At 40.9% G+C, this 21228-nt stretch overlaps 1 protein-coding gene across 7 annotated transcripts in view; it reads left to right on the top strand.

The window, feature by feature from the left end:
- Window positions 1–21228, top strand: part of LRRC4C (leucine rich repeat containing 4C) — a 611700-nt gene that overhangs the window by 518847 nt on the left and 71625 nt on the right. For 4 of the 7 annotated variants that reach the window (XM_081891619.1, XM_081891621.1, XM_081891620.1 and 1 more), the window contains one exon: window positions 5943–6115. The exons of the other annotated variants lie outside the window; for them this stretch is intronic. The gene's annotated coding sequence lies outside the window, so the exon portion shown is untranslated. The remainder of the gene's footprint in view (window positions 1–5942; window positions 6116–21228) is intronic. 7 annotated transcript variants of the gene reach the window in all.

Below are 21228 nucleotides of genomic sequence, written 5' to 3' on the forward strand. Positions count from 1 at the left end.
CTCGTCGGGGACCAGCGGGGAGAGTAAGGGTCCTCCTCTGCCCACACCCTCCTTGCGCAGAAGGCTTCCGCGCAGGGAGAGTAGGCGGAGACTAGGTATCAAAGAGCTTCTTTGCTGGCAGAAGTTCAAGAAACGCCCACTGATGGATTCTGCCAGCGATTGAGACAGCCACGGGCAAGTGGCTGTCCGGACAGAAAAGGTTCACTCAGGCAACCCAGCCAGGTGTGGCGCCGGTTTACGCACGAGCAACCCCTAGAACCACTACAAATATGTTGCTCAATCTCAGGCTTCTTAATGAAAGGATGTTGCTATTTTTGCTGGAGGTTTTAATTTAGATCAGAACCCTTCCCTTGGATTTAGTTACACTTGCATAGAAGCTAAAGGCCTTGTCCATGTGAGAGGTTACCACACCTATGATGACTACCTTTGTTTATTGCCTCTCTGATATGGCCCAGTTTCCAGCAATTGTCATGAAGCTCATATAGTCAACTACTCCCTGATAATAACATATGTTATTGGCATTCGGTGTCTGGACTACTATGCAAGGCATAGAATTATTACCTCTAAGAAGTAATTAAGTTGGCATGCTTATTTGAGTGATTTGATCTTTGTTTGGAGTGGTCTCCAGCATAGAGCTTCTCCTTGATCTGAGGACTTGGCTCATTTACTTCTGCTTTGCAAGGTTTTGAGTTCTCTGTCATAGATGGATTGCCTTTCTAGACCAAGACCCCCTCAGCCCCCCCCCCCAGTATTTTCCATCTGTAAAATAGTTTTCTAGAGTATCTTATAATGCTGAATTCATGTGTTATATAAATAGGTTGTACAGATGACAACCAATGGTCTGTCTCTGAGATAATCTGATTGAGTTAAGTGGTTTTAGTTTTTGTATCTGGCGGTCTGGGTTGTGGAAGGTTGGTCTTTGTCAGCCTTGTATCATATAGGTTTTTTTCCATGATGGTGGTAGACTTGTGAGCACTTGTAGCTGTGTTTTCTGTTGGCTCCTCCAGTGTATGGCTGGATTCCATTGTTGTTTTGCACACACACCCTTGATGCAATCTACAAATCAGTTCCTACCTAACTCAACAGAAGCTTTCTGTGTATATCAGTTGATGTGGTCAATAACAAAATACATTATTGCAATGTTGTGGCAGAAGAGAATTTTTCATTTCAGGTGGCTCAGCAACCATATGCATGAATTGAGTCAAATGGGACTTACTCCCTGGCAAGTTGTTATCGGATTGTAGCCTTAGTTAGTTTACTTTTTAACAGGTAAATAATTGAGATAACCAGTGCTTTTTCCCCCTAAAAAATGTTTAGGGGTACTCTCATTTTGACTCAAGAAAATCACCATTTTATAGTTCGAATTGGAAAAAATAAATACAGCAAACGGAGTGCCTCTGAGAACACTCTGAGCATATGATTTGGCTTACAATGCAAGAACTGAATTGATCTCACAGTCCTTTCACCCAAAAATCAACTCCTGGGTGTTAATTTTGCTTTATTATAATTAAGACTAATAATTGCTATTTATATAGCAGGAATACCATAAAAGTCTTAGAATCATAGTATTAATTTTGTAGACCCCTCTTTAATGTTACTTGTCTGTTATATACCCTTATTGCTGGTGTAGTGCATATTCTCTGTGACTGTGCAGTAAACACTCTAGTGCTTTTCATGAAAAGCAAGCGTATCATTGGTGCCTGAACTGCCTGTTAACATGTAACCCAGTCCAGAACCCATGGAATTCTGTATGTAACCCATGGAATTTCAGCCTCTATAGTTTGCTACCTCATTGTTTTATTATTAGCTTATATAGAGGTCAGTTTGCCACAATATACACATAGAAAACAATGTGCTACCCAGTTGCTTCATTTTATTTCTTCCCTGCGAAGGCTTGAATTTCTGTGGTCTGTGAAGGATATTTGATGCTGTATGAGTGTTTTTGCAATCCTCATTCTGGTAATCAATGAGATGTAAAATTGCAGCAGTTCCATGCTGCCTAGAGCCTATGCTGACAAACCTCATTTGGTTTGTCAGAAGGCATAAACCACTCATTAGACCACATCATTAGCTCAGTTTCCTACTAATGTGAAGGAAAAGTGAACCAGGCCAGCTCTTAAGGTGATGTTTTTTTTTTCTTCTTGCTTTTGTAACTTTAGAATAGCTGCAGTGATAGTGTAACCTGAATCTCTACATGGTCAGGAGCATCTGAATTAAAAACTGTCCCTTTGAGGAAAGAGTAATGTCCTGAATTTGGAAGCTATTGACTGGAACTTGAATAGTTTGCACCTAAAATGCTTTAGGGTTATACCCTTTTCTCCAAAGTTTAGAATGCTTTTTAACCCATTTTGTAACTTTACAACACATTTCAAGGTTGAAGCTTGCCATGGCTCCAGCCCAGACCACCAGAACAGATGCTTTTACTTGTGAGTAAGGAAGAGATCTTTATTGAGACAGAGAAGAGATACAAGTTCAGCCATGGGTATCAAGTCACAGCTAGGCTAGAGGCAGTGATGAAAGTGTAGTCCAAGATCAGGACAAGGTGTTTAAAACTGCACAGAAGCAATGGAGCTCTCCGAACAGGTTGGCACATCCACTCACCAAGCTTCTAAAGATGTTGCAAGGCAAGATTACTCATTATACTCTCATGTCTTGCAGGACAGTTAAACATGTAGATGTTCACTGTTTCAGGGGGACATATCTGTTGCTAGCTATGGGAGCACCAGTGGGTCCTGGGTGAACAGGATGTGCCCTCCTCTTCTGACTACAGTTCCTCTACCCCTAAGAGTTGGTGGCTCCTAAGGTGCTATAAACTGTAGCTCTGTGAAGTCAGGACCATTAATGAACTACAGTTCGCAGGATTGTCCATGACTGTTAAAGTGGTACAATGGTGCTTTCAATGTACATTGTGGGTGTGACCTAGAAGGTTAAAAAATGACATGAGGTAAAAACTGAGCTCCTCCCATATGGCTGGTGCTTCTCAAGTTATGCACACGACTCCCATGACACAAATGTACTAACATATGGCGTATTCCTACCCCCCTCACTGCATCTCCGAAAAGTATTTAGTGTGCCCTGTCGAAAGCCTGGTTGTGACTAACCATGCACAATGAATAATTGTACTAAGAAATGCCAGCATAGCCTCCATAAGTTGTAATTTTTGGTCAAATGATTCATAAGTCATTACAAATGAAGAAAAATATTTGGATATTATAACTGATCATTTCATGAAAACACATCAACCGGGACAAATGGCTGAATTCATTGCATAAATACTTTGATTACTTTGCTCAGACTACTGAAGCAAAATGACACAGAAAGATGTTCAGGCATATGGAGATGATGGGCGGGATTCAGCTGTCACAAGGGCTTCCCCTTGCACAATGAGGATTCCCTCCCATCTCCTCCATCTTTACACGTCCTGAAATTGGCTCTAGAGGGGCCATGAGATCCCCTGGAATAGTGTGAAGGGGAGAAGAGGGGGAATCGGTTGGTCTGGCAAGCCAAAATGCTTGCCCTGATGCACCGTTCACCTTAGTGTGGTATTAAATTCCATTGAAGTTAATGGTCATAGGTAACTTAGGCTCATTAATTTTAATGGGTTTACACTGGGCAAGACTTAGTTGAATACAACCTTTTTAGCTCTTAAGCACCCTGCAATTTTTTATAGTATTTATAGACCATTTCTCAAACCGTTTTTATTTCTTCCAGCCCCTTAGCCTGTCATTTCTTTTGTATAAGAGCAGTATTCTGTGCTGTTTGTAGTGCGACATTGCAGTGACCAAGATCTAAGTTTTGTTTTCTTAATGGCTTCTGCTTCACCTCTCCCTTGCACTGAAAGAGGAAAGTTCATAACCTTGATGCTACTGTTGTTGAAGACCTACTGAAATTGACCTAGCCACGTTTGGTGATTCTTTATTTTTAGGAGGTGTTAAAAGGCCACAGTCCTTTATACACATCCATAAACTGCTCATCTGACCACATTATTAGCTCAGTTCCTTCCAAAAGTTAAATGGAACCAGGCTAGCTGTTAAGGTGATGTTTAATTTGGTCTAGGATCTTCAGACACAACATGAGAATGGTAAGGGAAAGTATTTTTTATAGCAATATGTTTGTATTTTACCACCACTAAAATACCTATTTTACTCTTATATAGATGTGCACTATGCTCCACAGTAAAACAGTTACTGCGTATATAGTGTGAGGGGAAAGCCTAAATGTATTACAGATCAATCCTATGGATCGTCACCAACTGCACTGATGTAAAGAAGCAGTTTTTGTTACAGCCTCTGGTATATAAAGCATCCCCATATTAATTTCTATGAAATACTGAAACCCCTTTAATTTGCTCAAAGTTTAATGACAATTGGGATAGAACTGTTATGTCTCTACAAGGCTCAAACATACAATATTTGCATAAGGACCTTCATGTCCCTAAGGCTCCCCTTGTCTGGCATCTGACAAAGTCATAATCAGAGTATAGAAAATACAGATGTTTCACTGAACTACGACCCTACATCAGGATTCTTGGGTTGTTGGGTGTCAGATATGCCTCAATGCCTCACCTTTGTCTCACACCATTGGAATCAAGTAATGCTCTTCTGTGGGACAACTGGTAAAGCAGTAGTAATCCAGTCCTACTGCCAACATGAAGGGACCAGTTGGGACCATGCCCCAGCATTGCAACTCCCATAAGATGCTGTGTGTAAAACAAAAAATACAATACCTTCAGCATTGTTGTATTTCTACTCAAAGACGTGGAATTTTCAGAATTATGTGTCTACTGTTGCCCTCTATTGGACAAGCTGTTAAAAAACTGTATTACTTGTCTTGAGAAAATTATGCTGTGACATTTGTTCTACAGACTTCAATGGGAGTAGGTGCTGGTCATATCCATTTGGATTCTATAGACACAGAGAATTCAGAAGTCATATTAATGAAAGTCATATTTCTTCTACTATTGGTGTTGGTTTAACATTACCCTAAAACCACTAGAGTTTTTTGAGACCCAGAGAAGAGTCTATGTTAGAGAATCCCATGTATGAAACTAGCTCAGTTCAGATTAGATGGGCACCAATGATCTGCCATGACAACTTTTCTCCTTTGAAAATAATAAAGCAGTTCCCAAAAAGGATGGAGGAGGAATTTGGTAGGCTTTTTACAGCAGATTGACTCAGTCCAATGGGCCAGAATTTGCTTGCAGTTGGAAGTGCAACTCCCAGTTTGCAATGCCATTTTGGTGTGTAAAAATTGCTCTCAAAATTATGGGTTGCATCTGACAAAGTCATTGTTCCCTCTGGACAACTTGCAATCATGCAATGGAACTTTCCCTCCCTCTCTCCCCTCCAGGGGCACGTGGGGAGAGGAGAGGGAAGGGAAGTTCCATGGTGGGAACAGAAGTCATTCTCCATTGAACAATCTGGACTTTGGGTGAAATGTGTGCAATTATGCAGTTAATAATGCATGCAATTTAAATGCAAACATTTCATGTATGCATCCTTTCCAAAATGAGTTCCAAGCTTCCTATTTGCCAGCAAAATGAAACAGGACAGACCTAAGCTGATCTGTCCATCTCGAGTTCTCAGTAAGAGGACTGCAAGCTGGTTTTAATGAGAGAAAATTTGCAGTCATTTTGCACCCCATTTTTTTATTTCTCAGAAGCTCCATGGCCTCTGTATTTCTCATACTCAGACGACAGGTTTCTCCTGGTAAACCATGAGTTGCAGACCATTGACTTCTGTATGACTCCCACCTCCTTTGGGTAGGTTTTACTTGTGAAGAGCTATCTCATTGATTGAAAGGCCACCACGGCTATTGAGTTCGCTTGTCACGAGGGGGCTCTGCTATGAGCTCCCTCTTTTCTTGAATGAATGCAGCAGTCATTCAGTGTCCCTGCTGCCCACGTAATACTGAATGGAATATTCTCTTCATATTTTAAACAGATTGAGACTATGAAGAAAGACTGGCAGTTTGTAACAAGAGGGTTGGCTTCTATTTTGCTGGCCCCAAGAAAGAAGTCCTTTGTCTGTGTAACTCAAGCAGATAGACTAACCACTAGAGCACCTGCATTATTGGCCAGGAACGGAGAAGGGCAGAAGATGGACTAGGTATTCTGGTAGGTTTATTTTCCATCTCCTAACTATTTATGTGAAATCCATTTTTGCTTTGCAAAAAATGCAGTGTCTAGGAATGTTCTTTGTGAAGGAATGTTTATGATCATACATTGAATCCTTGAGCGAGATTTTTTTGGCTTTAGAGCCTTTTACCACAACTTGAGAAGAAGATCGCGGAAACTGGTTAGTTCAGTTTTGCAGACAAATCCTGTGTGTGAACAGAATTAGAAGTAAGCTCCATGGAGTTTCTGGCTGGACAGGAATATGGCACATTTTGAAATGGCACAAGAAGATGAAGCAGCTATTTCATTTTGCTACATAGTTGTGTGACTCTTCAGCAATTAAAGTTCTGGTGGTGGTAACAGCACCAGGCTCATCTCTGCTAGGAATGCACAATCTGCTGAAGTCCTACACTTTTATCCAACTGTGTTTAGAAGTTAGGGGGAAAAACACTCTGTGCAGGCTTAAATGAACCCTCTTGTTTATGACTTATTTTCAAATGAAGGCTCATTTTTTATGATAACACTTATGTTTAAATTATATGGAAGTGTAGTACTGTATATAAAGAGGGCTTTAGGATCATGGTGGTTAAAAAATGAAATACAAAAACCTCTTAATTCGTGCAGTTTCTACCACCTGAATTATCATTCTTGGTGATTTTAGCTTTGGGATAGTGATTCTTTGTGATTGTCAATGTGAGCTCAGTTTTTGAGTTTCTAGGTTTGGAGATCCTGTTGGAATGCAGAAAGCTGCTGAAAGAAGGCAAAAACAATAAAAATAAAATGGAGGCATTTATGATGATGATGATGATGATGATGATGATGATAGGATGGATTTCTCTAAAGATTCTGTTATAAGAGAAACAGAGAGTACATAAATATTGCCATAATGTCTTAGAAAATCTGACATTTTATTTTGTGAAATTATTTTTCTTTGTTTCTTCCTCTTACTTGTTTTCAAATCAGCCAGTCAGAACTGAGGAGTTAGTAAGACAGGTGCAAAGCTGTCCCATAAATTCACTAGGTTAAACATGCTGGACCACAAACCACTCCTAAATACTCCTCGCTCATTGCTCCCCCTTTCACTAGTGAACTTCACAGTGTTGTACAAAGACAAGCATAGCAGGAGTGAGAAAACCCCAAGAAGCAAACAAAAAGTTGTGTCTTCTCTCCAACCTATTAATGTGAATTTTAGCAGTCCATCTCAGAAACCCACTGTGAATGCCCAGGTCTTTTAATAGCATAGATGTGCCTCAATTCTTAAAGTAACCATTAATTGTGATAATAGCCATAATCCCACAGAAAAACACACTGGCATGCAACACCATCCCAAGTCAATAGAGACCCATCTTTCCCTACCAGGCCACCTTTGTACCAGGCTGTTTTTCTGATGGGGAACCTCATTGACTTGTGATTCAGGGCAGAGCTTTCTTGGTGGTGGCATCCTATCTGTGGATTTTCCTCATCCTCGGGGATTTTGGAAGAGGTGGATGTGTTTTCAGACATGGGTGTTGCCTTCTGCTGTAGTGCTGGGGTGGTGTGAATTTAAAACCATTATTTTAAACCATGGTTAAGATTGTAAATGTTTTTTATTATTATTGAAGACATTGAATGGTATTTTGTAACCCCCTCGCATCCTAACCAGTGAAGGGTAGTTTTTCTTAAAAAATGAATGAATGAACCAATGAGTACTCAGAAGGATCATTCACCACCAGGCCTCTGCACACCGATAGTCCTGTCACTGAATCTGAATTCAGATGACAGAAACCTCAGTCTGTGTGTTTACGGGCAGGGGAGTCCTCTGAAGCCTCTGATCATTCAGTTGTACACAACATTACTAATACTCTGTGTCAACCATGGAGGAAATGTGGCAATTTCAAACTTCTGAGCAGGTACCATGTGGTTAGTAAATCTGAGCAGCAGCCCCTGAAGGAAAAGAAAAGGTGTGTGTGTAATTTGCTGCTCAAGGAAACACACCCCTGGGATTCTTCTGTTATTGTTGGAAGTAGCAAATGTGAGCAGGACTGAGGTGAAAGGGCTATTTGAGATGAACTGTGACTGCCTCAGTTCTCCTTTCAGCAACTCAAGCAGAGGTAATGTCACAGTCAAGCATGCCTGTGCTGAACACCTGCCCTATCCCAGCCCCTTACCAATTTGCCTTTCAACATCTAATCTCAGTTTATGCACTTTCCCTTCACTCCCATCAGCCACCTGTGCTGCCCAATACTCTGGCCAATATTGATTACCTATTTGGTCTTGCGGTGGGGGAGGAGGGACACAAAAATGGAGCCCAGAACACTAGTGCTCCCCCCATTCTCAACTTTCTTAATAGGAGAGCAGTGCCTCTGTGCACAATCCCCCCCCTCCCCGTATCTCCCAGCTCATGCACTGGACTTGTCTCCAAGCCCTTGTCTTTGTGTCGAAACACATTTGCATATGCTAATAAACTTCTCTTGCTGAAGACCCAAAATACAAGTCTACTTCCATTGCCATTGCTTTTCTTTTGCACTGGATTTATTATGGTTGTTGCTGCTGCTGTTAATCAGTGACCGCGTATAAAGGCATTGCTAGGCTAGGCTTCATTGTAAGGGGAAGAAACAGACAGACAGATAGGGGGAAAGGGATGGTCCCTGACCCTGGGACACTGAAGTATGGACTCAATTAGTTAATTGAGTTAAAGCACCCACCACACGTTCTATACATGAAAGTTAACACCATGAACTCTGAACAATTGTGCAGCTTATCTCCTAAGCCCCAGAAAGCAGACTAACCTCTTTGAATTTGCTCAGCAGCGCTGTAGCTGAGCTCTTATATAAGCCAAAACCAGCTGGGAGAACTGCAGAATGGCAAGACTTAAATTTCAAACCATCAGAAAAGCTATAGTTATGGGAAAGATGCAGGGGCGGGGGAGAACCCCACCAGACACAGTTTGTTCACAGATGAAACTCAGAGCGGTTTCATCAATAAAGCATCTGCCACCAATCGTACTGAACAGATGGCAGCAGAGGGAGGGAAGAAGGTCCATACACCTGTATAGATAAAGGTTTTGTCATTATTTACATGTGATATTAGCTGCATCCTTTGTGGGGATTACGTTATGTGTTTACAGTATTGATTTCCTTGCTCTTAGCAGACATAGGTTAATGTCTTCCTGAACCAACCTCTAGTGTAGAACAGGCCTGGCAAATGTGCTGAGTCCAGCAGGAATTTTTAATGGGGGGAAATGCGCAATCCTAACAGCAGGAAGAGAAATGGGAAGCTGTTATGATCCACTGCTGTGGTAACCTCCCTGTATGGAAAAAGGCTGTATAATAATAACAAAATGATGTCATTGTCACTGTACATCTTAGTTTGGATTTAAATGTGAATGTCGCTTTGATCATGGTTCCCCTCCCCAAACATATATTCCACATTTCAGTTTCTATGCATTGCATGGTGTTCAGAGCAGCTAGAATTGCTTAAAGAGAGCACTTTCAACCATAGTGCTTTCCATTCTTGTATGTGGTATGCAGAGTCTAGGTAGATCTTCAAAGGGTCAGGAATACTTCAGGAGAGTATAGAGAGTACAGTGTTTACTTCATAGATATTCATTGCGTATCTGAAAGGAGTTTCCAACTCCTTTCATCAAGGGTAGGATAATTGGCAGTACCCTTGTATATACAGAGCTCCTGCCATTCTGAGTCTCAAAATTCTAGATTTCTCCCCAAAACCTCATCCTGTTCTGTGAACTGCCTTGAGACCTCTGGGTATAGGGTGGTATATAAATAATAATTAAAAATATATAAATAAATAAATAAATAAATAAATTCTGCACAGAATTTTGCTTAATGGTTGCCATTAATTTGATTTTAATTAATTTTATAATGAATGTTTTTAGAATGTTGGATTATTTTGGACTTCCGGGTCGGCGCCATCGCCGAATGGCGGGCTCCCTCCGAGCTCCGGAGGGAGCCTGCTCGGCAGGGGCTGGGTCCTACCGCACCGGCGATGCGGGGACCCGTAAAAACCACGGCCACGGAGGCCGTGGACATGGAGACTCGGCTGGCACCGTTAGCGCCCTCCCGACTCGTGAAGAGCCTTTTTAAAGGCTGTGGATCGGGTGCCGGGGAGGAGCGTGGTGCTTTGAGTCCTCTGCTATCCCTGCCGAGCGCAGCCGCGAGCCATCCGGCGGAGAGCGCTGACTTCTTCTATTGAAAATTTGGACCTAAAAGAAGAACCCGTGAGTAATTGGAATATGGACTAAAAAGAGAGCTAAATTTTTTTAAAAATTGGGAGCGAACGGGGGAGGTGGAAAAAAGGAAGTCAGCCCCCCCCTAAATTGTAGAAGAGTCAAAACAAAGGACTGGATAACTAAGATCGAGTGGAACCTTATCTTGCTGAACTAACAACTTCGCGAGGGAAAATTATAAGATTGAGCTGGAGGAGAAAAGTGGAATTTGTATCAAAAAGCAACCCCCCCCCCCGAACCCCTGGAGCGATCCGTGAAAGTGCCTGGAGAAGAGAAACGGAGGTTTTGACAGCTGTCAAGAGCTGTCAAAACGGAATAATAAAACTGAGACTTTGTTATGAGGACTTTGCCGGCTACATTTGCTATAAATTGAAGATAAATTGTTTCAAATAAGGATTTACAAGTTACTTGGACTGGTGGACGTGATCCGGAAGGGAACATTGTTACTGTAATCCATCTAGAGGAGCTGAGGGATATTGCATGTGTTTTCGACGGGAAACATGAACAGTTGAAGGGAACTTTTAATCTCCTGGGAAACTGCAGAAATGGAGCATTATTTTGTCTACAGAGGGTTTCACCCTACCGGGAACAATGGATCTATCTGTTCAAAACTGAAAGGAACATGACGCAATGTTCTGCTTTTGAACAACAAGCCTCTGTAGAGACACTAGAAGCTTTTGGAAAAAGAACATTTCTGTGAGGGAACAGGGAAGTAAAAAGGAAGAGAATGATTGACAAGAACAAGGAAGCAACAAGAATGGGACAGAGTTGGGGTGGGAACATTTGGGATATCCAGATTTGACAAGCTTATGGTTATAAATTTGGAGTTTTTACTCCTGGTTACAAAAATCTGGATAGAAGAAATGGGCCCCTTTTTGATAGACTCCTCCTAAGACTGGACTGACAAGAACAAGGAAACAACAAGAATGGGACAGAACTGGGGTGGGAACATTTGGGATATCCAGATTTGACAAGCTTAGGGATATAAATTTGGAGTTATTACTCCTGGTTATAAAAGTCTGGATAGAGGAAATGGGCCCCTTTTTTGACAGACTCCTTTTAAGATTGGACTGGCAAGAACAAGGAAATAATAAGAATAGGACAGAATTGGGGTGGGAACATTTGGGATATCCAGATTTGACAAGCTTATGGATATAAATTTGGGGTTTTTACTCCTGGTTATAAAAATCTGGATAGAAGAAATGGGCCCCCTTTTTATTGATAGACCCCTTTTATGATTGGACACGTGCAATTTAAAAAGGCCGGTAAAGGACCAGAGGGATGTGGATTTATTGAAATGTGGGATCTTCAGGAAGAGGTTAGAAGTGGAGGGATAGGAGGAATGCAACAGGGAACGAGGGGAGGGAAATTTGGAATCCAAAGGTTGTAAAACTATTATTTGTTTTTATTTTATTATTATTAGTATTATATTTGAAAGGGGGGAACTCGTGGAAGGGAATAGATCGACCTTAGGGGATGGAAATTTGGATAAATTAAGTTAATGAGGATGAGTGTATTTTGGGAATAAGAATTTGTTGAATTTTATTGTCTTTTTGGAAGATTTGGAACACAAGAGGGGGTGGGGAGGGGAAGTCCTGGATATTGGAAAAAAGTTTATGAATTGGATGTTATTTGTTTTAATTTGGAAAATCTTAATAAAAATTATTTAAAAAAAAATAGAATGTTGGATTATTTTGATTGTTGTTAGCCGCCCTGAGCCCAACTTCAACTGGGGAGGGCAGGATATAAATTTTATTATTATTATTATTATTATTATTATTATTATTATTATTATTATTATTATTATTATTTCTCCATGTGAGAAAACTGAGAAACAAGAGAGGAGGAAGGGATGGCAGATCTCTTTCCCACTGCTGCTATGAGTGCTGCTATGGCTGCAGTGGAGAGGAGGAGAAGAGAAATTCTCCTTTCCCTGTTTTGGGGGCAACAGCAACAGTAAAAGGAAACACCCTCTTGTTTGGGGCTTTCCATAGGTTTGATCCAAAAGATGCAGCTGGTACATATTGTCGTGGCCTGGTTGTTGAGTGGAGCACCTAAACACACAAACATAGCACTTGTGCTGAGGGAACTGTATTGCCTTATGGTCAGTCACCAAGCCATACTCAAGGTCTTCGTAACCTAAAGTCATGAGAAACTTGAGACTGGGTTACCTGAAAGATCACCTGCCCCTGTGTAGATCTGTAAGATCACATAGATAATCTGTGGAAATTCTACTTGTGGCTCAGTACCCTACAGAAAATCATAGGTCAGTGACCCCAAAACTTGTACTGTATTTTCTGCTGTTGACCTCATACTGCGGAATGCCGTTCCCTCTGTCATGCGTCAAGCACCAATTGTCATTTACCATACTTCAAATGTCTTGGGAAGACTTATCTTTTTCCCCAGGCTTTCCCTACCCCAGAAGATCAGTCCTGTTTCATGCATCTTAATTTCAGATATGAGGCCAAATACCTTTTTGTGTGTGAGAGAGAGAAACTAGCCTACTCCCACTTTTCAGTGGTTTTGAACCAACGAATGAAGCCATAGCAGTGACTAACATTTAGGAAAGCAGAGCTAACCAATTAGACAAAGAGAAAGCTCAAGTGAAACTTCCATTATCTAGACTCTTGGCTTATTGCTAATCCTTTTCTGCTGGTCTTTCCTAGTGGAGAAATGATTGCCGCCCCATTGAAACCAAAGCAGGTATCCAGCATTTTAGTGTAGCAGTGATTATGGAATAGTACGTCAACTCAACAACAGGTAGTAGCAAAGGTAGGGGCTTGTGATCTTCTTAACTTGGGTTAGAAACAAAAACAACAAAAAAAGGTTTTCTTCTGAGTTTGTAAATCTTTTGAAATTTATTCTCTTAATGCCAATGCAAATAAAGTTCATCATTATCACATCCATACTGCAGGGGGCAGGATTGTGGCTAAGCAAGCGTGGATCATAGAAGCCCTGCAAAATATCATAGTGCTGTTATACCCATTTTGGTGAAGGGAGATGGAAAGTAATATATGACAACGCTGAAGTCCAGTACTGTTAACCTGGCTTTTGGGGGGATGAGAGATGCAGTGAGGAAGGTGCTATAAAGTTGCTTGTGGACATAATGAAATTAATTAAGGGCTGGATGAAGTGAAAGGAGCCAAAGAAAGGACTGAGAGTCTCCAAAGTGAGTGGAAAGGTGTTTTCTGGATGTAGCTCCACCAGTAGATAGACACTAGGTCTACCAATTTAGATTTGCCAGAGGGGTGACTCTGCAATACTTGTACACACAGTGTGCAGTGTGTGAGTGAGTGTACAAGGTAGGGCACTCCTACCTTGTTACGTTATAAAACAACCTCCCTGAGGGAGACTAGTTCGTTTTATTCATTGCTGGAATACTGCCAGTGACTGAGAAAGCATTTCTAGTTTGGTTTTCAATTATATTTTTTAAATGGGTTTTGTTCTGTTTTTCTGGGTTTTATTATGAAATAGCTTGTTTCTTCCAGTATTTTATGGCCTTGGATTTGTATACTTAGCATTTGAATTGAGCATGTTAATTGTTTTCAATTAAATGTTGTAAGCTGCCTTGAGCATTTTGTATGAAAAAGCATCTGATACACAGGGCAAATCTTCTTCTTTGGTGATCACTCATAGCCAAGTAAGATTGTCTACCATGAACATGATCTTAACCACAGTGGGGACATAGGTTTGTGGGCAGGAGTTGATCACAGTGAGGGTTTGCCAAGCGTGACTTCCTCTTAGCACATTTCTCCCTTTCATCTTGTGTTCAAGCGTCTTCAAAGTCCATGACACCTTTGGTAAAGGCTTTTTCTCTGATTGGAGCGCTCACAGGCCAGTGTTTCCCAGTTGTCGGTGTTAATACTATATTTTTAAATATTTGCCTTGAGAGAGTCTTTGAACCTCTTTTGTTGATCACCAGCATTACGCTTTCCATTTTTTAAAGTTCAGAGTAGAATAGTTCCTTTGGAAGACAATAATCAGGCATCCTCACAAATGACCAGTCCAACGAAGTTGTTGTTGAAGAATCATTACTTTAACACTGGCAATCTTTGCTTCTTCCAGTACAGTACACTGGCATTAGTTCTCCTGTGATGTGTAAGTCCAACTCACCATGACAAGGTGATGATCCAGTGAGTGAGACAGAGCAAATAAATAAACAGTGTCTCCACTTACGCTCCCAGTGGCAGGGCTCTCTGACATTTGGAGTTACAACTCTGGTTTCAAGATCACATAATGATCCTGTTAAGTGGACAAGAGTTCATGTAGAGTTATCAGGTTCTTACCCTGCCTTTTCATGTCTTCCATTCCCCCATATCTTATGATGACAGAGCAATAGCTGTGCTGTCCTGGTGCCCATCCTATAAATCAGGGGTTCTTAACCTGGTCCCTACCGCCCACTAGTGGGCATTTCAGGATTCTAGGGGGGGGCAGTATGGGGTTCTACGGCACAAGCTGAATCCTCCTTCTATCGAGCACTGGTGGGCACCAATAAATTTTACCATCAAGAAAGATCCATTAGTAGGCAGTAGGTATAAAAAGGTTGACTACCCCTGCTATAAATAAAGGCTGGACAAAGTTATATAGAGAAAAATGCATGAAAAAGAGTGTGGAAACACTCTAGGATTGTGGGGCCCTTCACTACTTTCCCTGCACTCATATATATATATATATATATAAGCCAGAGCACAACTAAGTGCAGTACAGCCATCTTCTCAGAAAAACTCTTCACAAAGTTCAAGAGGTCAAGACACAAAGACTTTAGCAACTAATCCACACCTAATGACCCACCTAAGTGGTACTCAGGATATCACTCAAGAAATCACTCAAGATATCCCTCAAGTAATTAAGGAACAAAAGAAGAAAAGGCACACTAGCCTGGGAACTTCCTCTCTGCCCAGAACATTGGAGGCTATACACCACACCCCCTCAACAGTATTTATAGGAACTCAAACACTGAGATCCTGCTCTGTTCCAGTAACAAGAAGCCGAAAGCACCAGCCTGAAGATGACGAGTGAGACCTCGTCGAAACGTCGCCTAGACACCCCAACTTTTACACGGGAAGACACCCGAGGACACCAAAACCTGCATTCCTGTACCCGTGAAAATCTACGAAAGCATATATATATATATATATATATATATATATATATATATATATATATATTGCCATGTGTCATCTTCCTTGTTTCCCCCCAGGTCAGTGAAGCAAGAGAAGTTCCTCTCATTTCAATTTGCCTCTACCACTGTATTCCCCCTCCCTTCAAACAAACAAACCTTTTGAAAAACCTATGCCTTTTGTTGCATAGACAGAGTGAAAACTGGTCTCTGAATATCATTTCTCTCCACTCTGCATGATGCAAGATCTGCCGGTGAGTCAGTGATGCGGCACAATCTCTCCCCCTCTCTCCTCCAATGCCAACTACTCAGAAACTGCACGACTACTTGAAAGCGTTAGTGAAGTAGAGCACAGGATATTCCCCAAGACAATGAAAACATTTCTTCAGGAGCTATCTGTTCAAACAGAGAGTTTGACAAAAGACCCATGTCCATTTCCACAAGGGACCGTGATTTGTAGATAGGGAATTCAAAGCCCAAGCACACTTCTGATATGGGTACCAAAGGCTGGAGGGGGTGTGTGAGATGTGGTTCTAATCCCAAATAAATAGAAGATGTCCAGCACTTCTTTTATTGGCCAAGCACAATCTGATTGTATTTATTTTATTACAAAAAGAGGACATTGGGATGCCCAGTTAAGAGATGAAAAACAAGCATTTTTTTTCTTTTCTTTGAAAAAAATAAAAATCTCCATTATAGACTTTCACAAAGAAAAAGAAGTGGAGGGGGGGAATGAAATCCCTCTAGAATAAATATAGACTATGAAAGCACTGTTGAGGTTGCTAAGCAGCAGTGGCCAGAGGAACAGAAAGCAAGTGAGGCTTTGAAACAGAACCAGTGACTTGTGGGTTAACCGGAGTCATTGCTTACTCTGTTGTCTTTTGTTGCTAGTAATAGATGAAGGATGCAGCTTTCTTCAGCTGGCGGGAGGGTATTTTAGGCAATTAACATTGAAAGGCAGGTTTTTGTACCTCTCTTCTTGTTCAACACAGAGGAATCTGATCTTATAAATATGCTAGTTTACTTTTCCCATTGATGTGTGTTTTGGCTTTGTTATTTTACACCTGTCAACTGAACAGCATTAACTGCCCACATACCATAATGTACCTTTGCACTTTGGGGTAGAATCCTTTAATGAAATAATTATTTTTTTTCTTGTTGATTGGGAACACCTTTGTCATAGGGAAAATCAGCTACTTACCAACCCTTGCACACATTCCAGTCCCCAGATCTCGCCTGGGCAAATGAAGCCTAGTCGTTTTCTTGTTGGTGCCATGGAACACAATTCAAAAGATAAGAATTGTTCATTTGACCTTCCCTGATGTAATAAAATGTATACATTGTCATCAGTAAGGTTGAGCCTCCAAATTTGCAGTTCAGTCTCTGAAAACTCTAGGGATCCTGTTTGGTTTCCCTGGCCCCTTAAGTACTCTGTTCTTGGATACATTTGCTATTTGTATTGTGATGTTATAATGAGGGCTGTCTAGCACATTTTCAAGATGAGTACAGTCCAAACACACCTTATATAAATGTTCCTGTCTGAAAAAATAAGTGGAAAACAACCCAAGAACAACAAAAGCCTTGAAGACCACCAGTGTATCACTATCCAAGTATCTTGTGGCTTTTGAAAGAGGACATGATAGAGATTTGTAAAATCAGTCAAAGAGTACCAAAAGTAACATAATATTCGCATAATATTAGAACACAGTCTTCCAATGAAGGTCAATTCAGGACTGATGAAAGGAAGTATTTCTTCACACCAGAACATAGTTAAATTATGGGATTCAGCATCACAAGATGTAGCGATGGCCACCAGCTTGGACAGCTTTAAAAGGGGATTAGAGAAATTAATGAGAAATAAGGCTATCAGTGGTTACTAGGCAGCAGGCCTCTGAATATCAGTTGCTGGAGAACATGAGTGGGAGAGAGATACTGCACTCAAGTCCAGCCTGAAGCCTATCCATAGGCATCTGGTTGGTCACTGGGAACAGAATGCCAGACTAGATGGATCTTTAGACTGATCCAACCATAATTTGTAAATGTTATTTAAAGTACTGTGGGGATGGAAGGTGTAGGAGAGGTACACAGATTTAATAGAACAACAAACACCCTGGTGGCTATCACCAATCGAAGCTTCGCTATTCAGCTGGGGAAAAGGGGAAGTGGCCTACATACAGAGATTTACTGAGAGACCAGGAAGGGAAATGGAAATTAAAAGATTATGAAGAAATTAAAGACCATTTTCAGAGTTGGCTGCATTATAGACAATTATATGAGATGTATAAAGAAGATAATAAAAAAGGGTTCAGATACACGACCTCCAGATTTCAAAAGGAGGTTATAGAAGAAGAAGTGAAGCTGCTGAAGAAAGCATATACTGTAGTATTCTTCTAGAATGGGAAACAAAAGATGAAGAGGTCAAATCAGTTATGATCAAATGGGCACAAGATATAGGACATAATATACAATTTGAGGATTGGGAAAAGTTGTGGAAGGTGTATTTGAAATTTACAGATTGTTCTCTCTTGAAAGAAAATTCTATGAAAATGATGTATAGATGGTATATTACACCAGTACAAATGGCAAAAATGTACAAAACCGGGTCGAATATATGTTGGAAATGTAAAGAAGAAGAAGGTACTTTGTATCATATGTGGTGGGAATGTAGAGAAGTTAAAAATTTTGGGGAGATGATATATAATGAATTGAAAAAAATGTTTAAAATGACATTTGCAAAGAAGCCAGAAGCGTTTTTGCTAGAGATTTTAGGACAAGACCTGCCAAGAAAAACAAAGAATTTATTTATGTATGCAACAACAGCGGCAGGAGTCTTGTTAGCACAAGGATGGAAGAATGAGAAGGACAACCGTGACTTCAAGGAAGAATGGGAACTTTTTACAAACTATTTAAAAAACAGTACAAAACGATTTGGACTCCTTGGCAGGTTTTGAATAAACATCCACAAATTTATTAGTCGAATATGTGACAGAAAAGGCAATGATATGTACAATTTTAACATGCAGAGAATAAAATGTACAAACAAATCGGAGAGGAGAGCTAAGTGAAGTCCTTAGGTGCCGGGAGAGGGAGGGAAGGGGGAGGGGGGAAATGTAATGGGTTATTTTGATTGATAATTTGTTTTGTTAAAATGGTTTTATAAAAATATATTTTAAATAAATAAATAAATAAATAAAGCACTGTGGGAAGAATACCTTTCACTTGAAGCTAGGTAATATTCAGCTAGTCCAAGCACTAACTTCAATGGGACTTACTCGCATGTAGGTGCATATAGCAGGGGTAGCCAACCCAGTGCCCTACACATGTTGCTGCACTCAGGCTCCCAGTCAACACTATGCTAGCTACCCCACCATATAGAATTTCAATTTTAGACAAAATTAATTCTCGGGTGCTTTTGGAAACATTTGACAAACTGGCTTGCCTTCTTCATATTTCATTAATGTGACTTTTAATACCTGCTAAGGGAGAAGCATTACAGGCTGTGTGAGAAGGAGAGGAAAGGAAAGCTACTATCAAGGTGGTGGCGGTGGTGGTGGTGGGGAGCCTAAAGTAGACTATTAGAAGAGAAAGTTACTGTAAGTTTGTTTTTTGTTGGGGGTTTTTTTGCCTTCCATGGTTAGAAGTACAAAAAGCAGAGGATAAAATATGTTATCACAGAAAATAGGAGCCTTTGATTCTCTCTCACCTCCGTTCGCACAGCCTGCTAAGAGACCCAGGAAGATAGTTATATCTATTTCCCCACCCAAAGTGAAAAGTGGAAGAAAAATGCTGAACTTCATACAAATGATGATGGGGTGCAAATTGGCTGCAGCAACTCAGGAAAGAGAGCTTGAAGTCACCTTAGAATATCAGCTCAGTGTGTGGCATCGGGGGGGGGGGGAGGCAACTTTATTAGGAGAGGGACTGATTTTTTTTAAAAAAAGGAAGTAAGTTAATACTCCCATATAAATCTAGGAGCACTTTAGAATACTGTGTGCAGTTCTTGCAGCTCAATTTCTTATTTTGTTTTGTTAAAGATACTGTAGATTTGGACAATGAAAATGCATTAATTTATGGAACTCATTGCCACCAACTGTGATCATAGTTGTTTGCTTTGAGATGTCTATTAATGGCTGCTAACTGCACTAGCTAAAACTGAATCCTCCCTGTTCTGAGGAAGTGTACCTTGTACATATTACCAGATCCTAGAGACAAGAGCAGGAAATGTCTGCCTCCCTCGTTTCATACCTGTGTGACTTTCTTTGATCTCTGCTTACTGTAGAGTGCCAGCTGGCCTCTTGATCTGATGCAGTTCTTATCCCAGCAATAGCAACCTGCCTGTTAATTTGAAAAGTATGTATCACACTGTATTTCATGCAATGAGAAGGAGCATAAAAGATGCATGCAAACTGTCTGGGATGATGGAATCAAATGGCTCAAGCTACACGTCACATGAGAAGGCACAGGACTGCGGTGGGGAATCTGAGGCCCTGCAGGTGTTGTTGGACTCTGGTTCCTAAAGCCAGTGTAGCCAACTGAAAGGAACGGTGGGAGTTGTAGTCCAGTAACATCTGGATGGAAACCTCCCCCACCGCCATGTCCTAGGATATGGCTGATGCTTCAGCAAAGCTCTTTCCTGTACCAGTAAGTCAACAGTAAGTCTATGCTTGCATAGATAGAAGGACTGGAAGTGTGAGATACTGAATCCCACCCTATATATTCAGTGTGATTTTCAGCAAGTCAGTTACTGCCTGCCCTCCTGGAGCTGTCATCATCACCTCATAATGAATAGCTGGGACTCCCAGTTGTAGTTAAAGCTGGAGGAGAGATAATTACAGTGCCATGGCATTTCTCCAAGACTGCATGAGGCAGAAGGATCGAGGACTATCGGCCTCTACTGTGTCTGTGGACTAGTATGGCTTGTAGCTCTTTGTTTCACTCTCCCTTTAGTGTGCATTTTCTTTGATATTTTTTAATGTTTGGGGGCTTATTTATTTTTCGTATCCTCCATTTTGAGAACGCCTTTGAGTTGAGAGGTCTGAGCAGTCGTCAGTGAAAAGGCCCAGTGTTCAGACCTATGTTTTAATGGTGAGGTGCTCAAAGCAAGGCCTCCATTTACAAGCATTTGATAGGAAGAAAATATATGTCATCATCTTGAATCATCATCACCATCATCACCATCATCATTTGTTACATTTGTAGACTTCCCCACCCTTCTATAAAAGTTCTCAGAGCAGTGAGAACTTGGCAATAAAATACAAAATAAAACATCAGCAATAAAAAAAATGAAAGCAACAGTATCTTCTACAACCAAGCCTCTTGCTAATTAATATTCTGTGGCCTTTAAATGTGCTTGTGGGGGTATTGTTTTTAACTGTTTATTTTGTGCTTTTATCCTGTATTTTTATCTTGTGAATTGCCCTGTATATAAATCTAATAAAAAATAAGAATAACCAGTGGCAACAGAGTACATAGACACAAAACAACAGACAAAAGCACCGTCAGCACGACAGCCCTCACAGGTCAAATGGAACAGATGTATTTTCAGTAGGGGACAAAGGATGCCAGCAAGTAGAATAAACATACCTCCAACTGGGGGGGGGGGATTTCATCCTTGGGGAGCCATGAGCCCTTTCTGGGCCTCCAACATTTCTGCATGGCTAGAAATGGCTTCTTTGTGGCCCAACTCCATCTTGCCACATTTGGGGGGGGAAATGTCATGCTGTCTTCATGTAAAAACAGGCCATAAAGTCCCCTGCATGCTTCCTCAAA

Source organism: Podarcis melisellensis (genome assembly GCF_964234715.1).
Source record: "Podarcis melisellensis genome assembly, chromosome: 1".
NCBI lineage: Eukaryota > Metazoa > Chordata > Lepidosauria > Squamata > Lacertidae > Podarcis > Podarcis melisellensis.